The following is a 17408-nucleotide window of genomic DNA, read 5'->3' on the forward strand; positions in this document are numbered from 1 at the left end:
TTGGAAAAGACCCTGATGCTGGGAAAGATTGAGGGCAGGAGGAGAAGGGGATGACAGAGGATGAGATGACTGGATGGCATCACCGACTCAATGCACATGAGTTTGGGTGGACTCCAGGAGTTGGTGATGGACAGGGAGGCCTGGCGTGCTGCAGTCCATGGGGTCGCAAAGAGTCAGACAGGACTGACAGACTGAACTGAACTGAACATTTACTTTTTATTAATTCACCAGTAACTATAACCTATTTATAAATAAATGAGTTTGTTCAAAAGCATTAAGCACTATGTGTCTGATACCGTGTTAAAACTGGGGGATAAAAACATGAAACCGACACAGCCCTGCCCCAGCAGAGCGGCAGCAGGCCGCAGTGGGAGAGGCAAATACAAAGAACTGTGTACAAAGAACTGTGTTATAAGGTGGACGAGGGCCACCAATGAAACAGACTGAAGCAGAGCTGAAAAAGCTCTTAGTTCTGCCCAGCAGACGGAGATGCTCACAGAAGGATCCTGAGAGGAGGCTCCTTCTGCTGGTCCTTACCGGACAAAGGAATAGAGAAAAGGAATCTGGTTGCAAAGAAAAAAAGCATGAGCCCAAACAAAAGGAGCAACGAACAGGGATTGCTTAGAGCTCTGCAAGTTGTCTGGAAGGTCCAGACGCTGGGAGTCGGGGAGAGGTGCTTGCCACCAAGTGGAGAGAAACGAGGCTGGAAAGGGGGTCGGAGGCAGAGGGCAGCCTTTGAAGGCGAAAAGCCTTGATGCTAAGCCTCCGCTCTGTCTGCTGTGTCGCCCCCATCAGAGATGTGCAGTCGGAAGAACCAGCAGGTCTGCGTGGCAGAGAAGCGATCAGTACAGAGGGGAGGCTTTCGGGCCGAGGGCAAGAGAAGGGGCGGAGACGATCATCAAACCCCGAGCAGGAGCACGCAAGGCGTCCCAGCTCGTGGCTTTTTGTGAAGCTGTGAAGGGCAGGCATTCAACAGCCCCATCGTCCAGTCCCCACTGCATCCCACAGAGCCGAACTTAAAACGGATTTCTCTGTGCAAAACGGCAAACGCATGGCTTTTGCCAGTCAAAATCCTGGCGACTCTGCACACCTATGTAACGAAAAAGGCATGTTCTGTCCTTGTTTGCTCCACCCTTAATTCCGACCCTGTGTGACAGCATAGGCTGCGTATCTCTGCTTTATGAGAAGAGAGATTAGCGCCGCGGGGCACTGTGCAACATCCTTCTACCGTTTGCCACCACCCTGCCATGGATGATGTCATGTGGAGCTGAGGAAATAGAACAAGTTTTGCTCCGTTCTCTCTGCTGAGCTTGCAGGCAGAGATGCCAGCTGGAGGGTTTCTGTTTCACTGAGGAAAGTAAACTAGAGCTTTTGGATTAAAAAAAAAAAACAGAAAACAGCCTTTATCCTTCACGTTATAAAATACACTGTAAGTTTCTGCAAATCTGGAATTTACAAGCATGGAGTCACAATCAATTATCTGATACCTTCAATTTTCCACTGCATTATCCGATCTATAAAAAGTAAAACAAACTATCAAAACTTGATAAAAGCAAGATGCACTAGAGAATCATTGTCTCAATACTAAAAAAGGCAAAATTATCAGAGTGTTATTGGTGTGGAAGTAAGAAAATGAATGATTTTTTTCTCTTTTTTTCTCTTGTCTTCAATAAATGATATTTTAAAGTTGCTGTCTGAATGTGACAAATGCATTAACATTTCCCAGTAGAACCTGTGAATGGGCTGCACCAATTAAATCCTGCCTGTCTAAACTTCAGAGGCAAGATATCCTCTGGAAAAGCCCAGCTCTCCAAGTCGGAGTCCCCTCCAGGATGGCCCCTCACAGTTCCAAGGGGCCAGGGTCTCTCACCTTTCCTGTGGCCCCTGAATAGCCCTTTGTGAGTGGCTCCCGACCGTCTTCTACTTCAATAGACCCCTTATTCAGAGTCAGGCTGCTTTCCCTCAGCTCTCTGGCCACCTCCCAGAGCTTCTCAGCAAGCTAAAATTCTTTTCAGCCAGGCCAACTGAGCCACAGTCAACCTCCCGTTTGAGGCACAGCTTGCCTTTTAAATTAGGTTACTTTAAATACACTAACTCAGGTGGCTGATTTTTGGTTTGCTTGTCTGGGGTTTGCTTGCTTTTCCTGTTGCTGTTGTTTTGTTCTTTAAAGCTGTTACCTTTGGGTGGCAAGCTGGCTGGCTTTGTGCTCACATTGTGGTTGGCAGAGTAAATCATAAATTGCCACAGCCAGAAGCTTGCTGCCTAAATGCTTGTACACAGGAAACGAATTCAAGGAAAAATAGATGCCCTTAGGAGTATTATTTATAAAAATAAAAAATGGAGCTAAACTAAATGCTCACTAGAGGAATTATAAATTACATATTTTAGAAGAAAAAGTTAAAACAAAAGGGAAAAATTAAATAGAAAATGAAGATGTTCTTAGGAGTATTTTTTATAACAATAAAAAACAGAACTAATCTAAATGCTCACTAGGGGAATTATAAGCTATGATATAGTTAAACTTGGTTGAGCAGCAGGAACATCTTCATTGAAACATTATACATAAGCTCAATATGCAAGTTGGTGGAAGATATTTTTGAATACCAACTGCTCTGAGGGAAGCAGGAGGAAGGGGAGGACCCAAGGCCTTCCTGCTGGTGCCCCCACCCACCCTCCACTCTGCACGGGGCCCCAGACCACCTCTGAGGCATCCACAGGGCACCGCGGAGCATGGGGCAAAACTGCTGCAAAACTACTACTGCATACCTGTTGCCACTAAAATTCAGCGTGCAGCCACGCAAGCAGAACGTTTCTGAGACGTGCTACAAAGTTATGACAAATGATAGAGGGGAACTCAGGCACACCATGTACACACAGGTGTATACCCGTGCATAAAATGTGCTCTGCGACCCCATGGACTGCAGCCGCCCCAGGCTCATCTGTCCATGGGATTCTCCAGGCAAGGGTACTGGAGTGGGTTACCATTCCCTTCTCCGGGTCTAATCTTACAAGGTTGCTTTAGACTTAAAAGAAATGTATTTTATCAGTGTCACTGAGCAGCCCTAACGCTTTAGGCAATTAATGTGGTTTTCTTCAGTATTCTCATCTGTAAAATGGGAATCATGGGGTTACTGTGAGCCTCAAGTGGGGTGATCTGTGTACAGAGCATAAAGCAATGGCTCGATGGATATTAACTATCATTAGTGATATCATCAGTCCCTTACACGCAAGTGGTGTAAGGAACGGATGGCTCAGCTGGTGAAGACTCCGACTGCCATGTGGGAGACCTGGGTTCGATTTCTGGGTTGGGAAGATCCCCTGGAGCAGGGCATGGCAACCACTCCAGTATTCTCACCTGGAAAGTCAAGCACAGCACACTCAAGTTGGGTACCGTGGAGTCATGAAGAGTCGGACATGACTTGGCGACTGAACAACAACAGCATTCCAGTGTAAAACTTCTGAGGTGAAGTGATAGCAAAGAGAAGCATTCAGATTTAGCCAGCTGCCCATCTCCCTTCTCTTTTGCTAAATGCTGTAAATGTCTGCCACGCTCGCTGTGGAAGGCCACCCCTGATCTAAGACCCTCCACCGCTGCAGAGGCTCCTAGATCCCCAAGCACCCCTCTTTTTAATACTCGATTAAAACTGTATATCCTTCTCAAACCTCTAATGCAATTAACAAAATCAGCACAGCAGGAAACTTCATTCTTCTTGGGTGTATACTGAATTGGGGAATTTTTGCTTTAGATTATTTTCATTTAATCTGATGTTCTACACACATACAGACCAGAGAAGGTACTTGAAACAAGGCTTCAATATTTAAGTATATTGACTACATATTTAGTGGGAAAAGAAAGATCTATATTTAAATGACAGATGTCATATAAGTACAATCAGTAGGATGCTCTATGTCTTATTATTTTCCTAACTTCTGTTATTCATCTGTTTGCTAACATTCTCTCTCCATCGTCTCATCCAAGCCTCTAATTTCTGAGGCTGATTCCTTTGCTTTAAGCTTACATCAGAAGCAGTGGCATCTTAAATATAGTATCAGTATTTATTCTTGTACCAACTTGAATTGGTTAATCAGCAAACCATAACTGGCTTACTTGATGTCTAAATAGGTTGATTAAAGTCATGATTTTTCTAAAGCTGACTCACTTTTATTATGGTATTTAAAGAAATGCTTCTGGGCTTACATTTTTAAGAAAGCAATCCCCGCCCGCATCCCTTTTTTTCCTTTAGAACGTTTTTTTTCAGCCTCCACTTATAAAGTACCAAACATCAGCAGTGACATCTAGTGCCTGAGTCTAAAAGGAATCTGGAACTCCTAGATTGCTGTTGCATCTCCTTGGCTGACAGACTGGCTTCATTCAAGCAATACGTTTCTTGAGTCTCCCTGTGATGACTCCTTTAAGTGCCTCTTCTTGTCTACGTTGCATAACCAACTCATTGGGTCGAATCCCTTTTTCTTCCTTTTTTGTGGATTAGCAAAATGAGACCGGAAGAAGTTGAGACCCTGGCTGGTGCTCACAAGCCATTAAACTTCCCCCTCCCTTCTGATTAGAGACAACGCCCTAGGCAGCCACAGTCTTTAACCTCAGATCTAAACCCGCGCAGAAGCTCAGATTAGCCCCGGGAGACACAGTGTGGGAAGATAGATAAAAAGATAAAAAACCCTGAGGGCTTTTCAAAAGCCTTCATAGTTTTGGTAAAAGATTTTTTTTTTAAAATACATGTAAATCCATGGCTAATTCATTTCAATGTATGGCAAAAACCACTGCAATGATGTAAAGTAATTAGCCTCCAACTAATAAAAATAAATGGAAAAAAAAGTCACTTTTCTCTTATATGAGAAAGTAATCACCTGCTATCCCTAGAATTTTAGGACTAGAAAAATCCTACTTATGCTCCCTTTTTATAACATTTTTTGTGAATTTTTTTTGTTGTTGTTTTTTAATTCCCCTAATTGTAAGAATTGATGCTTTTGAATTGTGGTTTTGGAGAAGATTCTTGAGAGTCCCTTGGACTGCAAGGGGATCCAACCAATCCATCCTAAAGGAAATCAATCCTGAATATTCATTAGAAGCACTGATGCTGAAGCTGAAACTCCAGTACTTTGGCCACCTGATACGAAGAGCTGACTCATTGGAAAAGACCCTGATGCTGGGAAAGATTGAGAGCGGGAGGAGAAGGGGACAACAGAGGATGAGATGGCTGGATGGCATCACCGACTCAATGGACCTGAGTTTGAGTAAACTCAGGGAGTTAGTGATGGACAGGGAGGCCTGGCGTGCTGCAGTCCATGGGGTCTCACTGGACACGACTGAGCGACTGAACTGAGCTGGACTGAATTTTAAGGATAGCCTGGGAGGAGAGGAGTGTGTGTGCTGTGGATGGATACACAGGGATCTGCGGGAGGAAAGCTAGGCTGGGAAGGCGGCAGACTGCCTTGAATGATCTCTGCGCCTTGAAGGCAGGGGTGACAGGGATGACGCTTTGATACAGAAGAGAAGGAGGACTGAAGAAACAATAGCAGCTGGTCTCCTAGTGCCACCAAGAATCTCAACAAGACTGTGAAGTGAAAGCCAAAGTCGCTGAGGCATGTCCGACTCTTTGTGACCCCATAGACTATACAGTCCATGGAATTCCCCAGGCCAGAATACTGGAGTGGGTAGCCTTTCCCTTTTCCAGGGAATCGTCCCAACCCAGGGATCAAATCCAAGTCTCCCTCATTACAGGCGAATTCTTTACCAGCTGAAACACAAGGGAAGCCCAGGAATACTGGAGAGGTTAGCCTATCCCTTCTCCAGGGGATCTTCCCGACCCAGGAATCCAACCAGGGTCTCCCGTGTTGCAGGAGGATTCTTTACTGACTGAACTATTTGGGGTGGTGCCAAACAGAAGAACAATATGGTAAAAATGACAGAAATGACTTCATAAGTGGGTGCCTGGTAAGAACGCTTTTAATGAGTAAATTTCTGATATCTGCTGATGCGTCCTGACTGCTTACAGGTCCTTGACCAGTCCATCCGTTTAGCACAGAAAGAGAAGAGCACTCACAGGTGAGACTTTATGCCATTCGTTAAAAAAAGAAAAAAAACAAACAAACAGGAATAAAGGATGACACATTTACAGAAGTGAGGAGCGGCAGCTCAGCATTAAAGCAGGCCTGATTCCAGGAGAATGTCATCACCCTGAGGACGCTTTCCTGGTCTTGCGCTAGTAAAGGTAGACTGCAGAGGGCAGGGACATCACTGTTGACCGTTAGCGAGTGCTTCCTCAGCTTTCTCTCCTTGGCAGGGGCAGAGGCAGCGCCGTGGAATCTGTACGGTGCTCAGAGGACGACGAGACACCCAGAGCAGGGGGCAGGGCTGCACCCGGAGGGCGCGGTAGCCTGGACATGGACCTGAGGGAGAAGGGAGAAGAGAAGGCAAGAACAAGGGAGAAGGAGTTAAGGACACCAAGTAGGAGCTGACTTAAACCTGAGCACAAAGGAGACACTCGGTCTCATACTAAAAACTAAAGGAGGGGACGCCTTTGGCAGGGGCTGGAATCTTGCACCAGGAGGTGGAAGGAAAGAATTGGGTTCCCCTTAAAGGCCCAGGATGGGCGGTCTCCCGGCAGCCTCTCCTCTCCCAGGGGAGCCCATCCGCTTTTCTTCTCCGACGGCACCATCTGGTGGCTAAAAAAGGAACAGGCCGCGGCTCTCCTGTGCCTGCCTCCTTTTTCACCCTTTAGGGAGATTCTGCTCACACAAATATTTCCTCTAGAAAACTATTTTTTTTTTAAATTCCTGACAAAATTCTCTTTTTCTTTCACCAAATGTTCTCCCTTTCAGATATGGACTGTTTCCGGCAAGAACATGTTTCTCCTGCTCCGCGTTCTCCCCCGTGTGTCCTTGCTCTCCTTTCTCTCACTGTGTCTCTCATACGAGGAGCGCCGTTCCGGAAGCTTGTCTCAGTGTGTCTCTCACACTAGAGCCACATCGTTCTGGAAGGTTGTTTCCTTCCGGAAGGTTGTCTCTCACACTGGCACTGTTGTCTGGAAGGTTGTCTGTCAGTGTGTCTCTCAACACAAGCAGCGTTGTTCAGGAAACTTGTCTCTCAGTGTCTCTCACACCGGCACTGTTGTCTGGAAGGTTGTTTCTCAGCGTGTCTCTCATTCGAGCAGCATTGTTCTGGAAGGGTGTCTCTCAGTGTGTCTCTCACACTGGCAGTGTTGTTCCGGAAGGTTCTTTCTGTGTGTCTCTCACACGGGCAGCATTGTTCTGGAAGGTTCTTTCTCAGCGTGTCTCTCACACGGGCAGCATTGTTCTGGAAGGGTGTCTCTCGGTGTGTCTCTCACACTGGCAGTGTTGTTCCGGAAGGTTCTTTCTCAGCGTGTCTCTCACACTGGCAGCGTTGTTCTGGAAACTTGTCTCTCAGCGTGTCTCTCACACGGGCAGCATTGTTCTGGAATCCCGTCTCTCAGGGTGTCTCTCACATGAGCAGCATTGTTCCAGAAGGTTCTTTCTCAGCGTGTCTCTCACACAGCCAGCGTTGTTCTGGAAGGTTCTTTCTCAGTGTGTGTCTCACACAGGCAGCGTTGTTCCGGAAGGTTCTTTCTCAGTGTGTCTCTCACATGAGCAGCATTGTTCCAGAAGGTTCTTTCTCAGCATGTCTCTCACACGGGCAGCATTGTTCTGGAAGTTTGTCTCTCAGTGTGTCTCTCACACTGGCAGCGTTGCTCCGGAAGGTTTTCGCAGTGTGTCTCTCACGCGGGCAGCATTGTTCTGGAAGCTTGTCTCTCAGCGTGTCTCTCACACGGGCAGCGTTGTTCTGGAAGGTTCTTTCTCAGTGTGTCTCTCACATGAGCAGCATTGTTCTGGAAGGTTCTTTCTCAGCATGTCTCTCACACGAGCAGCATTGTTCTGGAAGCTTGTCTCTCAGTGTGTCTCTCACACGAGCAGCATTGTTCTGGAAGGTTCTTTCTCAGTATGTCTCTCACACGGGCAGCGTTGTTCTGGAAGGTTCTTTCTCAGTGTGTCTCTCACACGGGCAGCGTTGTTCTGGAAGCTTGTCTCAGTTGTCTCTCACACTAGAGTCACATTGTTCTGGAAGGTCTGGTGTCCAGGGCAAAGTGACCACCTGAGTTGGAAATTTGTCATCCATTCAGCCATAATGGAGGATCTTGGAGGGAATCAACGACTTGATAGTAAGATTTATACGCTTATACACTGCATGAAAACTTGCAAAAACCATTCTAAGTATTAAAGCACTATTGCAAATAGTCTGTGCACATATATGTATATGCATTACTGTACTAACTCACACCTTAAATATTGCTAAATCTTGAAAAAGGTTTTTTAAGGAATACTGCACACTGTATATGAATCCAAAGCTGACATATAATTGTAAGTCTACACTCAGACTTCTACAGAAGCACAAAACTGCTCCAGAAAATTAAAGATTATATTGTGAATCATGGTGTTATTTCACTTGTTTTTATTGAGATATAATTAACATGCAACACTGTGTAATTTTAAGATGTACAATGTGTTGATTTGATATATATTGCATTAGCTAACACCTTTTTCATGCCACATAATTATCACTTCTTTTATATGGTGAGAGCATTTAAGGTCTAGTCTGTCAGCAACTTCGAAATGTATAACACAGTAGCATTGTCTATAATCACGGTGTTGTGCATCAGATCTTCAGAATTTTCTTTCTCGAGTTGCAAGTTGGTACCCTTCAACTATGTTTATTTTAAATTTGGGTGAAAAGAATATCCATTTGTTCATCAAATAAATATTTATTATGTCTATCATGTACCAAAGATTATCTCAGTGCTCAAAACACTGGTCAACAAAGTAAACCCCTGTTCCTAAGAAGGTTAACCTTCTTGTAGGGGATGACATTAGAAATGGACAATATTATGTTATATTAACTGCTATGAGAAAATAGGCAGGCTACCTCAGTGTGGTCAGGGAAAGCCTCTCTGGGGGGGTGACCTGCGGATGAATGAAGGAGTGATCCATGAGAAGATCCAGAGGAGGGCCTTAAAGGTGAAGAGACTGTGAGATGGAAGGACTTGAAAGGCCCGCTGGAGGAAGCACAGGGCGTGCGGGCAGCGGGGACAGTAGGTAGCAGGTAGGGGACAGCGGGACAGAGAGGCGGCCAGCACACGGTGCCACGGGCCCCCAGCCCCGTGAGGACTTGGGCTTTTGTTCTGAGTGACAGGAAGTCCCTGAAGTGTGGTGCTCCATGGATCGAAGCACTTTGACCTACTGGTTTCTGTTTGAAGGTTTCCTCTGGCTGCTTTGTGGAGAAGGCAGTAGGCGGCGACAATGGAGCAGGGAACCCAGTTAGGAGCTGCTATTTAAGAGTCCACAGGGCTTGCTGAGAGACTGGGGTTTGTAAGAGACGGTTGAGGGATGACCCTGAGTTTGGAGCAGCTGGTGGTGCCGCTCCCTGGGATGGAGCTCCTGGGAGAGCGCAAGGCGCAGGGAAGAGCAGGGGTCTGTCTGGACGTGTCAGTTGTGGGTGTCCGTCAGAAACCCCATGCAGCTGTCCTACAGGCAGCTGATATATGGATTAGAAGTTCAGAGGAAAGGTTGGGGCTGGAATATACATATGTGTATCATTAGTATGTTGTTTAAAGTCATGGAACGAGAAAACAACTCACCCACAGAGGGAGTGAAGAAGAGAGAAGACCAGATGAGAAAGATACAGCTGGAAAAGACAGAGGAAACCAGGAGGTGTGTCTCAAGAAAGTGAAGAGATGCCTACACATGTGTGTGTGCGTGTGTGTAGGGGTCTGTGTAGGGCTTCCCTGCTGCCTCGGGCAGTAAAGAATCTGCCTGCAATTCAGGACAGCTGGTTCTATCCCTGGGTAGGGAAGATCCCCTGGAGGGCATGGCAACCCACTCCAGTATTCTTGCCTGGAGAGTCCCATGGACAGAGGAGCCTGGAGGTCTACAGTCCATGGGGTCACAAAGAGTCAAACGTGACTGAGCAGCCACTTTGACTTTCAGGAGTGTGTGTGTGTGTGTGTGTGTGTGTGTAGGTATGTATGTGTGTATATCCATGTATACATGTGTGCCTGTGTATGGATATATGTGTATGTGTATATGTATATCCATGTCTAGTAGTAAATAATTAAATTCATAATTTCAGGAGTGTGTGTGTATATATATGTATGTGTGTATATAGGTGTGTGTGTGTGTGTATAGGCGTATATGTGTGTGCCTGTGTATGTATATACATGTATGTGTGTATGTATATCCGAGTCTAATTTTTAATTATTTTATTTAGTTATTAATTAGTAAATAATTAATTTCATAATTAGGCACATAGTGTTTCTCTGATTCTGTCTCAAGACTACAGGAAATTAAAGGAAAGTTGGGGAGAAGGAGCACAGACAATTTTGGGCTTTGACTTATGACTTCATTGCAGAACATTCACATCTAAGCCCGCATATCAGAAATTATTACAGAACAATAGAAGGTGATTAAGTTTTACCAAGTCATTTGTAACATACACTCTGACCTGGTGATTAATTGACACATCTACACATAATCTGTTATGGGGACTAATTCAAGAATGAACTGTTATTGCACATTAGCAGTTTGGAGATGTATATGAAATAATTCTTTTATTAAAAATATTTTTAAAAGAATATGCCTCATAACCTTGTCAATCTTCCTAATTTTTTAAAAGGAATCATCTTCATTAAGTGTGACAGAGACTTTTTCGCTTGGATAGCCACGCAGTGTATCTTCATAATAAAGACAGTAAGTAGAGCACTCTGCTTCCTCCTTTCCTTAATATTGGTTGCAACGCCAGATTTGGATTTTCTTTTTCTATTATATAAAAGAATAATTGGGGCTCAAATCTCAAAGTGATAAGTGAGTATACTCAGCCAAAAAGTGTGCTTCTGGGTAGCTCCAAAACACCACAGAACCTTCCATTGTTTGAGGAAGGAGCACTTCAAGCTTGTGTTTGTCCAGGCTCCCATTTCTAAAGGAAAAACACAGGAAGTATATTGACCACACAGCAAATAAAAGGAGCTTGAGGAATTATTGTTTCCCTGCTCTACTACAGGACTGAGTGGCGGCTGGAAAACCCCACACCCCGTAGCAGAGTTCCTATGACAAGAGAAAAAGGCACGGGAGGTAAGGTATTCAAGAGACCCCTTGGGATCAGGGCTGCAGGAGGCTCCTGAATCCCAAAGATGTTTATTGTATAACAGACCTGAAAATTGTCTTTAAAAGTCTTTATACATGCAAAATCTTCAGTCACAGAATTGTGACTAGTCTGATTTGTATTTACCACAGTCCCATCTCTATCCCTGATTTCATCCTTTGGTTTCTCATCTTGGCTGACTTAGTAAACAGTGCATCTGTCTGTAGCACATATTAAGCTTGCCCAACCTAAATGTCTATCAATAGATGAATGCAAAAAGAAGATATGGTACATATATACACAATGGAATACTATTCAGCCATTAAAAATAATGAAACAATGCCACTTAAGGCAACATGGATGTATCTAGAGATTAGTGTACTAAGTGATGTAAGTCAGAAAGACAGATACCATATGATATCACTTATATGTGAGATCTAAAATATGACACAAATTAATTATCTACAAAACAGAAACAGACTCCCAGACACAGAGAACGGAACCTCCTTTGCCAAGGTGGGGAGGGAGGGATGGATTGAGAATTTGGGACTAGGAGATGAAAGCAATGGTATACAGAATGAATAACAGCAAAGTCCTGTGATTAAACCATCATGGAAAAGAATATGAAAAAGAATATATACATATCATTTTAATGTACAGTAGGAATTAACACAACATTGCAAATTAACTACACTTAAAGAATTTGCCATCAAAGCTATGGTTTTTCCAGTAGTCATGTATGGATGTGAGAGTTGGACTATCAAGAAAGCTGAGCACCAAAGAATATTGATGCTTTTGAACTGTGGTGTTGGAGAAGACTCTTGAGAGTCCTTTGGACTGCAAGGAGATCCAACCAGTCCATCTTAAGGGACATCAGTCCTGAATATTCATTGGAAGGACTGATGCTGAAGTTGAAGCTCCAGTACTTTGGCCTCCTGATGCAAAGAACCAACTCATTTGAAAAGACCCTTATGCTGGGAAAGATTGAAGGCAGGAGGAGAAGGGGATGACAGGGGATGAGATGGTTGGATGGCATCACCTACTCAATGGACATGAGTTTGTGTAAACTCCGGGAGTTGGCGATGGACAGGGAGGCCTGGCATGCTGCAGTCCGTGGGGTCACAAAGAGTCAGACATGACTGAGTGACTGAACTGAACTGAACTGAAATAAAATAAAATAAAAGGTTGTTTCCCTAGGAGAAAATCACCATAAAAATAAAACAGAATAAAATGAAGAAATGGGATGTATTGAATTCTTTATAGTATGCTGTCTCATTTTTTGTTTTCTTTTTTATCTATTCAGTAAATAGATTTAAACAATACCATTGTTAGTCTTGAAAGATTTACTCTTATTATGAATAAGAGCAGACATTTGAAAACTCTCCTTAAAGGGAAGAGTGGCCTTCAGATTTTAAACTCTAACTTGAGTGAATGTGACTTGTTCAAATAAAAAGAGTGTGCCAACTAGGGCAAAGGTTGATTCGTCACAAAAGAACAGAAAAAAGGAAAACTGCGGAAATGCATATTAATAAAGTTTATCCAAGCATGACCCAATGCTGAGAAAATATTAGCCAATAGGCCAAAGTCCTTCTGCCAAAATTATCCATATTTTAGAGGCAGTGCTTGGAGATACAACCAACAAAATTCTATCATTATGGTCTCATTTTTAAAAGCACCCTTTCAGGGACTTGGGTGTTTCATACTCCTCCAGGTCTAGTCATATAAAACACTTACTGCTTCTGTTTATCCTCTTTGTTCTGAGTTCCATACTCACCAAGCAAACCTTTGATTCAGTTTTCTGTGTATGGTACCCTTCCTAGCGGAACTCAGTAAATGTCCCTTGAATGAACGACCCAGCTAAGGACCATACTCAAGGTCCAGCTTGAATACCCCAAGCTAAGGTAAGACTCGTATCACTCTTCCTAAATTAACAACTTGTTTTGTTTTATATAACAGCCTTGAAAACTCACTTACTGTGGGTGTGCACTTGAAAAAGGTATTCATTGTTGTGATGAGTTGGGTTTCAGACCGCGCAGAGCTGAGGCCCTGTGTCTACATCTGGAGAGTTCCGTCAAGGCAGATCAGCTCGTGTTCTTCGGAAAGTATTGTGTCAGCCAACACCTGGTCACACATCCCCCTCTTGTATTGCTATGACCCAGCAAGAAAGCAGAATCGTAACTAACCTGCCAAGACAGCTACTCTTTTCCAAGAGGAGAAGCAAGAACTGGAAGATAGAAGCCCTGGAGAGATAATTCCCTAAGGGTGGAAGAGAAGGAGATACGGAAAAGGGGATCGTTAAATGTAAAAGATGGGGTTAGGAAAGGATGTGGCAAGGAAACCTGAATGAACACCCAATCAGAAAAAGAGAAAGGGCTGGAAAGAATTTTTCCCAAACTGAGTACTTAGAACAGAAAGAAGAGAAGTTTGCTAGGAGCAAAAAGTCAGTGGGCAATTTCTGTTAGCAGAACCCAGGGAACTACTAGGCCAGGAACTGGAGGGACAACAGTAAGTAGTGTGGCCTTGGATTCAAGGAGCTAACCTAAATTTAGAAAAAACTGTGTTGTTCCTTCAGCACCTAAACAAGAACTGATGCAAGTTTCTTGACCTTGAACTTGATGTTAGGAAGAATAAATCTAGAAGTACCCGAAATTAAGTAATTAATCCTATGTCAAATAGGGTGAGACTATGTGACTACCATTTACCTTTTCTATGTTAGTAATATATATATGTATATACATATGTATACATATATATATGTATATATATGTGTGCGTGTATATATATATATATGTACGTGGGCTTCCCATATGGTGCTAATGGTAAAGAACCTGCCTACCAATGCAGGAGACTTAAGAGACATGGGTTCGATCCCTGGGTCAAGATGATCCCCTAGAGAAGGAAATAGCAACCCACTCTAGCATTCTTTCCTGGAGAATCCCATGGACAAGAGGAACATGGTGGGCTACAGTCCATTGGACATAACTGAAGCAACTTAGCACCCACGCACGCATATGTATGACTACTAATACCATTTATGGCCACAACCCTAATGCTAAGAAAGCAACAGTTTCAAACATAATGGCTTTTGCACTAGCATTCCAAGTGTCCAGTAGTGAAAAAGGCAAATAGCTTCCTGGGACAACTAGACAATAGTTTTCTTTTTCTTTGGGTTTTGTTTTTTTTCCATTGTTGTTCCTTTGTTTGTTTGCTGTTTGTTTATCTTTATTGAATTTGTCACAATATTGTTTCCATATTTTATTTTAAATGCTTTGGTTTTTTGGCTGTGAAGCATGTGGGATCTTAGTTCCCTGGCCAGGGATCAAACCCCCTGCCTTGGAAGGTGAAGTCTTAACTACTGGTCTGCCAGGAAAGTCCCTGTTTTGTTTGGTTATTTGGTTGTGCTAGGATCTTCCATATTTTCAGTGGCACCTGGGATCTTCGGTTGTGGCATGTGGGATTTAGTTCCCTCACCAAGGATTGAACCCAGGATCCTGGCGTGGAGAGCACGGAGTCCTAGTCACTGGACCACCAGGGAAATCCAGAAAATAGTTTTGACTTCATTGACCCCTTGAAACTGTCTCAGAACCCTCGGTGTTCAGACAAGACAGGGCCACTGATCTGTACCATGTTCTGTAGAAGGAAATTCTCTAGTTGTCCAGATGAGGGCTGTAGAAGGTTTTGCTCAGAGGAGAGGTATGAGAACCTTGGCTTTTGCAAGAAGGGAAATAACTTGTCTGGAGATGGTCCTGGGGTCCCTGGTGGCTCAGATGGTGAAGAATCCGCCTGCAGTGTGGGAGACCCGGATACAAAGAGGCGGACCCGACTGAGCGACAGGCACAGCATATCCTGGGGAGAGGGTGTCCCGTTTAGTTACAATGCAGCAATGCAACCTACAGCCCCTGCACATTTATCTTGGCTTAATTTCACAACTGGTAAAGTAACATCTCCTTTACAGAACAAATTGCTTGGATTTTTAGCTTCCCTGGTGGTTCAGACAGTACAGAATCTGCCTTCAATGGGGGAGACCCGGGTTCGATCCCTGGGTCGGGAAGATCCCCAGGAGGAGGGCATGGCAACCCACTCCAGTATTCTTGCCTGGAGGATTCCGTGGACAGAGGAGCCTGGCGGGCTACAGTCCATGAGGTCACAAAGGGTCGGACACGACTGAGCGACTAACAGAGTTACAGATCAGTAACTTATGGGCACTCGCCAGTGTATTGAGGAAAGACAAATTTCAGGATGTGCTAAGTTTACACAGAATCAGAGCAGTTATCCATTCGTGTGTTGACTGGTTAATTCTTTCAACAAATGCTTCTTGAGCCATCCATAAATACACAGCCCTGTGACTCGTAGGCATCATCACTCCACACTGATTGATGGACAAATCCAACGGAGGCTGAAAGAGGTCTAACCGAGACACCTTGCCTCCGGGAACCTGAGAGCTCACCGGGAGACAGACCACCGTGGTCAGAACCTGGTGTCTACACATGGAAGACCCGCTGATCCGGTCGGCAGGAGTCTCTGTCCTGCATGGGCCAGGTTACCCGGTTCCACTGTGGGTGCCACATCTGCCGATCTCTGTTCTTCCTTCTCACTGGGACAAAAGACCCATTTATCACTTTATCAAAGCATTAGTAGAAAAAATAATTTTTTTTAATCTTGTGTCCTTTTTTTTTTTTTTAATGGGCTGGGGTTTTTAATGTGTTTTAAATTTTATTTATCTGTTCGTGGCTGCGCTGGGGTCCCATTGCTGAGTACGGACTCTCTGCAGCTGCGCGGTCGGGCTTCCCCTTGCGGAGGCTCCTGTTGTCGCGCAGAGGCTCCTGGCTTCAGAAACTGCGGCGCAAGGGCTCTCGGGCGCCGGCTCAGGAGTGGCGGCGCGTGAGTTTAGCCATCCCGCAGCGGGTGGGATCTTCCCGGGGCAGGGATTGAACCCGTGTCCCCTGCGTTGGCAAGCGGATTCCTAACCACTGGACCACCAAGGAAGCCCTCCTGTGCCCTTCTCCTCCCGCCTTCAATCTTTCCCAGCATCAGGGTCTTTTCCAAAGAGTTCTTCGCATCAGGTGGTCGAAATCATAAGACCGAAGACAGACTGAGGACCAGCGCCCAACCGAGAGAAGCATGACAACCGTGAGGAGATCCAGCCAGTCCATCCTAAGGGAAATCTGTCCTGAATATTCATTGGAAGGACTGATACCGAAGCTGAAACTCCAGTACTTTGGACACCTGATGCGAAGAGCTGACTCATTTGAAAAGACCCTGACGCTAGGAAAGATTGAAGGCGGGAGAAGGGGACCACAGAGGATGAGATGGTTGGATTGCATCATCGATTCCATGAACATGAGTTTGAGTAATCTCCGGGAGTTGGTGATGGACAGGGAGGCCTGGCGTGCTGCAGTCCATAGGGTCACAAACAGTCGGACACAACTGAGTGACTGAACTGAACTGAAATGATTGAGCTACTTTCAGATGTCATAGGCAGTGATAAAAAAGCAAGGTTAACCTCATGGAACTGACTCATTGGAAAAGACCCTGATGGTAGGAAAGATTAAAGGCAGGAGGAGAAAGGGACAACAGAGGATGAGATGGTTGGATGGTTGGATGGTTGGATGGCATCACCAACTCAATGGACATGAGTTTGAGCAAGCTCCGGGAGTTAGTGGTGGACAGGGAAGCCTGGTATGATACAATCCGTGAGTTTGCAAAGAGCTGGACACAACTGAGCAACTGAACTGAACTGAACTGAATCTTATGGCTATTTTAGACATACTATGTTTGTGTATGCTTTCCCAGGTGGCACAGTGGTAAAGATTCTGCCTGCCAATACAGGAGACATCAGATACACAGGTTTCATCCCTGGGTTGGGAAGATCCCTTGGAGGAGGGCATAGCCACCCACTCCAGTATTCTTGCCTGGAGAATCCCATGGACAGAGGAGCCTGGCAGGCTACAGTCCATAGGATTGCAGAGAGCTGGACATGACTGACTGACCACACACACACACACACACACACACACACACACACACACACACACAGAGTTCTGTAGGATCATGTCCTAACTTGTGAAAATATACACTACAGGTTCTGAGATGATGCAGTAACCTGTTGGCAACTTTACTCTCAAATTCAGAGGGGAAAAAAAAAGGTGTTTACAATTTTTCTGTGGATTTGAAATTGTCTTCTAAATACAGAGTGTAAAAGTGTAATTTCATTCTGTATCTTGCATCAACAAGTTCAAAG

General features: G+C 44.7%; 1 long non-coding RNA gene across 1 annotated transcript; it reads left to right on the forward strand.

Moving 5' to 3' along the window:
* The first annotated feature begins 9402 nt into the window (after nt 1-9402).
* On the forward strand, nt 9403-12345 carry LOC139038411 (uncharacterized). The gene is made up of 3 exons (XR_011491373.1): nt 9403-9741; nt 10703-10776; nt 11087-12345. It is a non-coding gene; the product is annotated as an uncharacterized lncRNA (long non-coding RNA).
* Nucleotides 12346-17408: the final 5063 nt, after the last annotated feature.

The sequence above is a fragment of the Odocoileus virginianus genome, chromosome 15, assembly GCF_023699985.2.
Source record: "Odocoileus virginianus isolate 20LAN1187 ecotype Illinois chromosome 15, Ovbor_1.2, whole genome shotgun sequence".
NCBI classification, from domain to species: domain Eukaryota; kingdom Metazoa; phylum Chordata; class Mammalia; order Artiodactyla; family Cervidae; genus Odocoileus; species Odocoileus virginianus.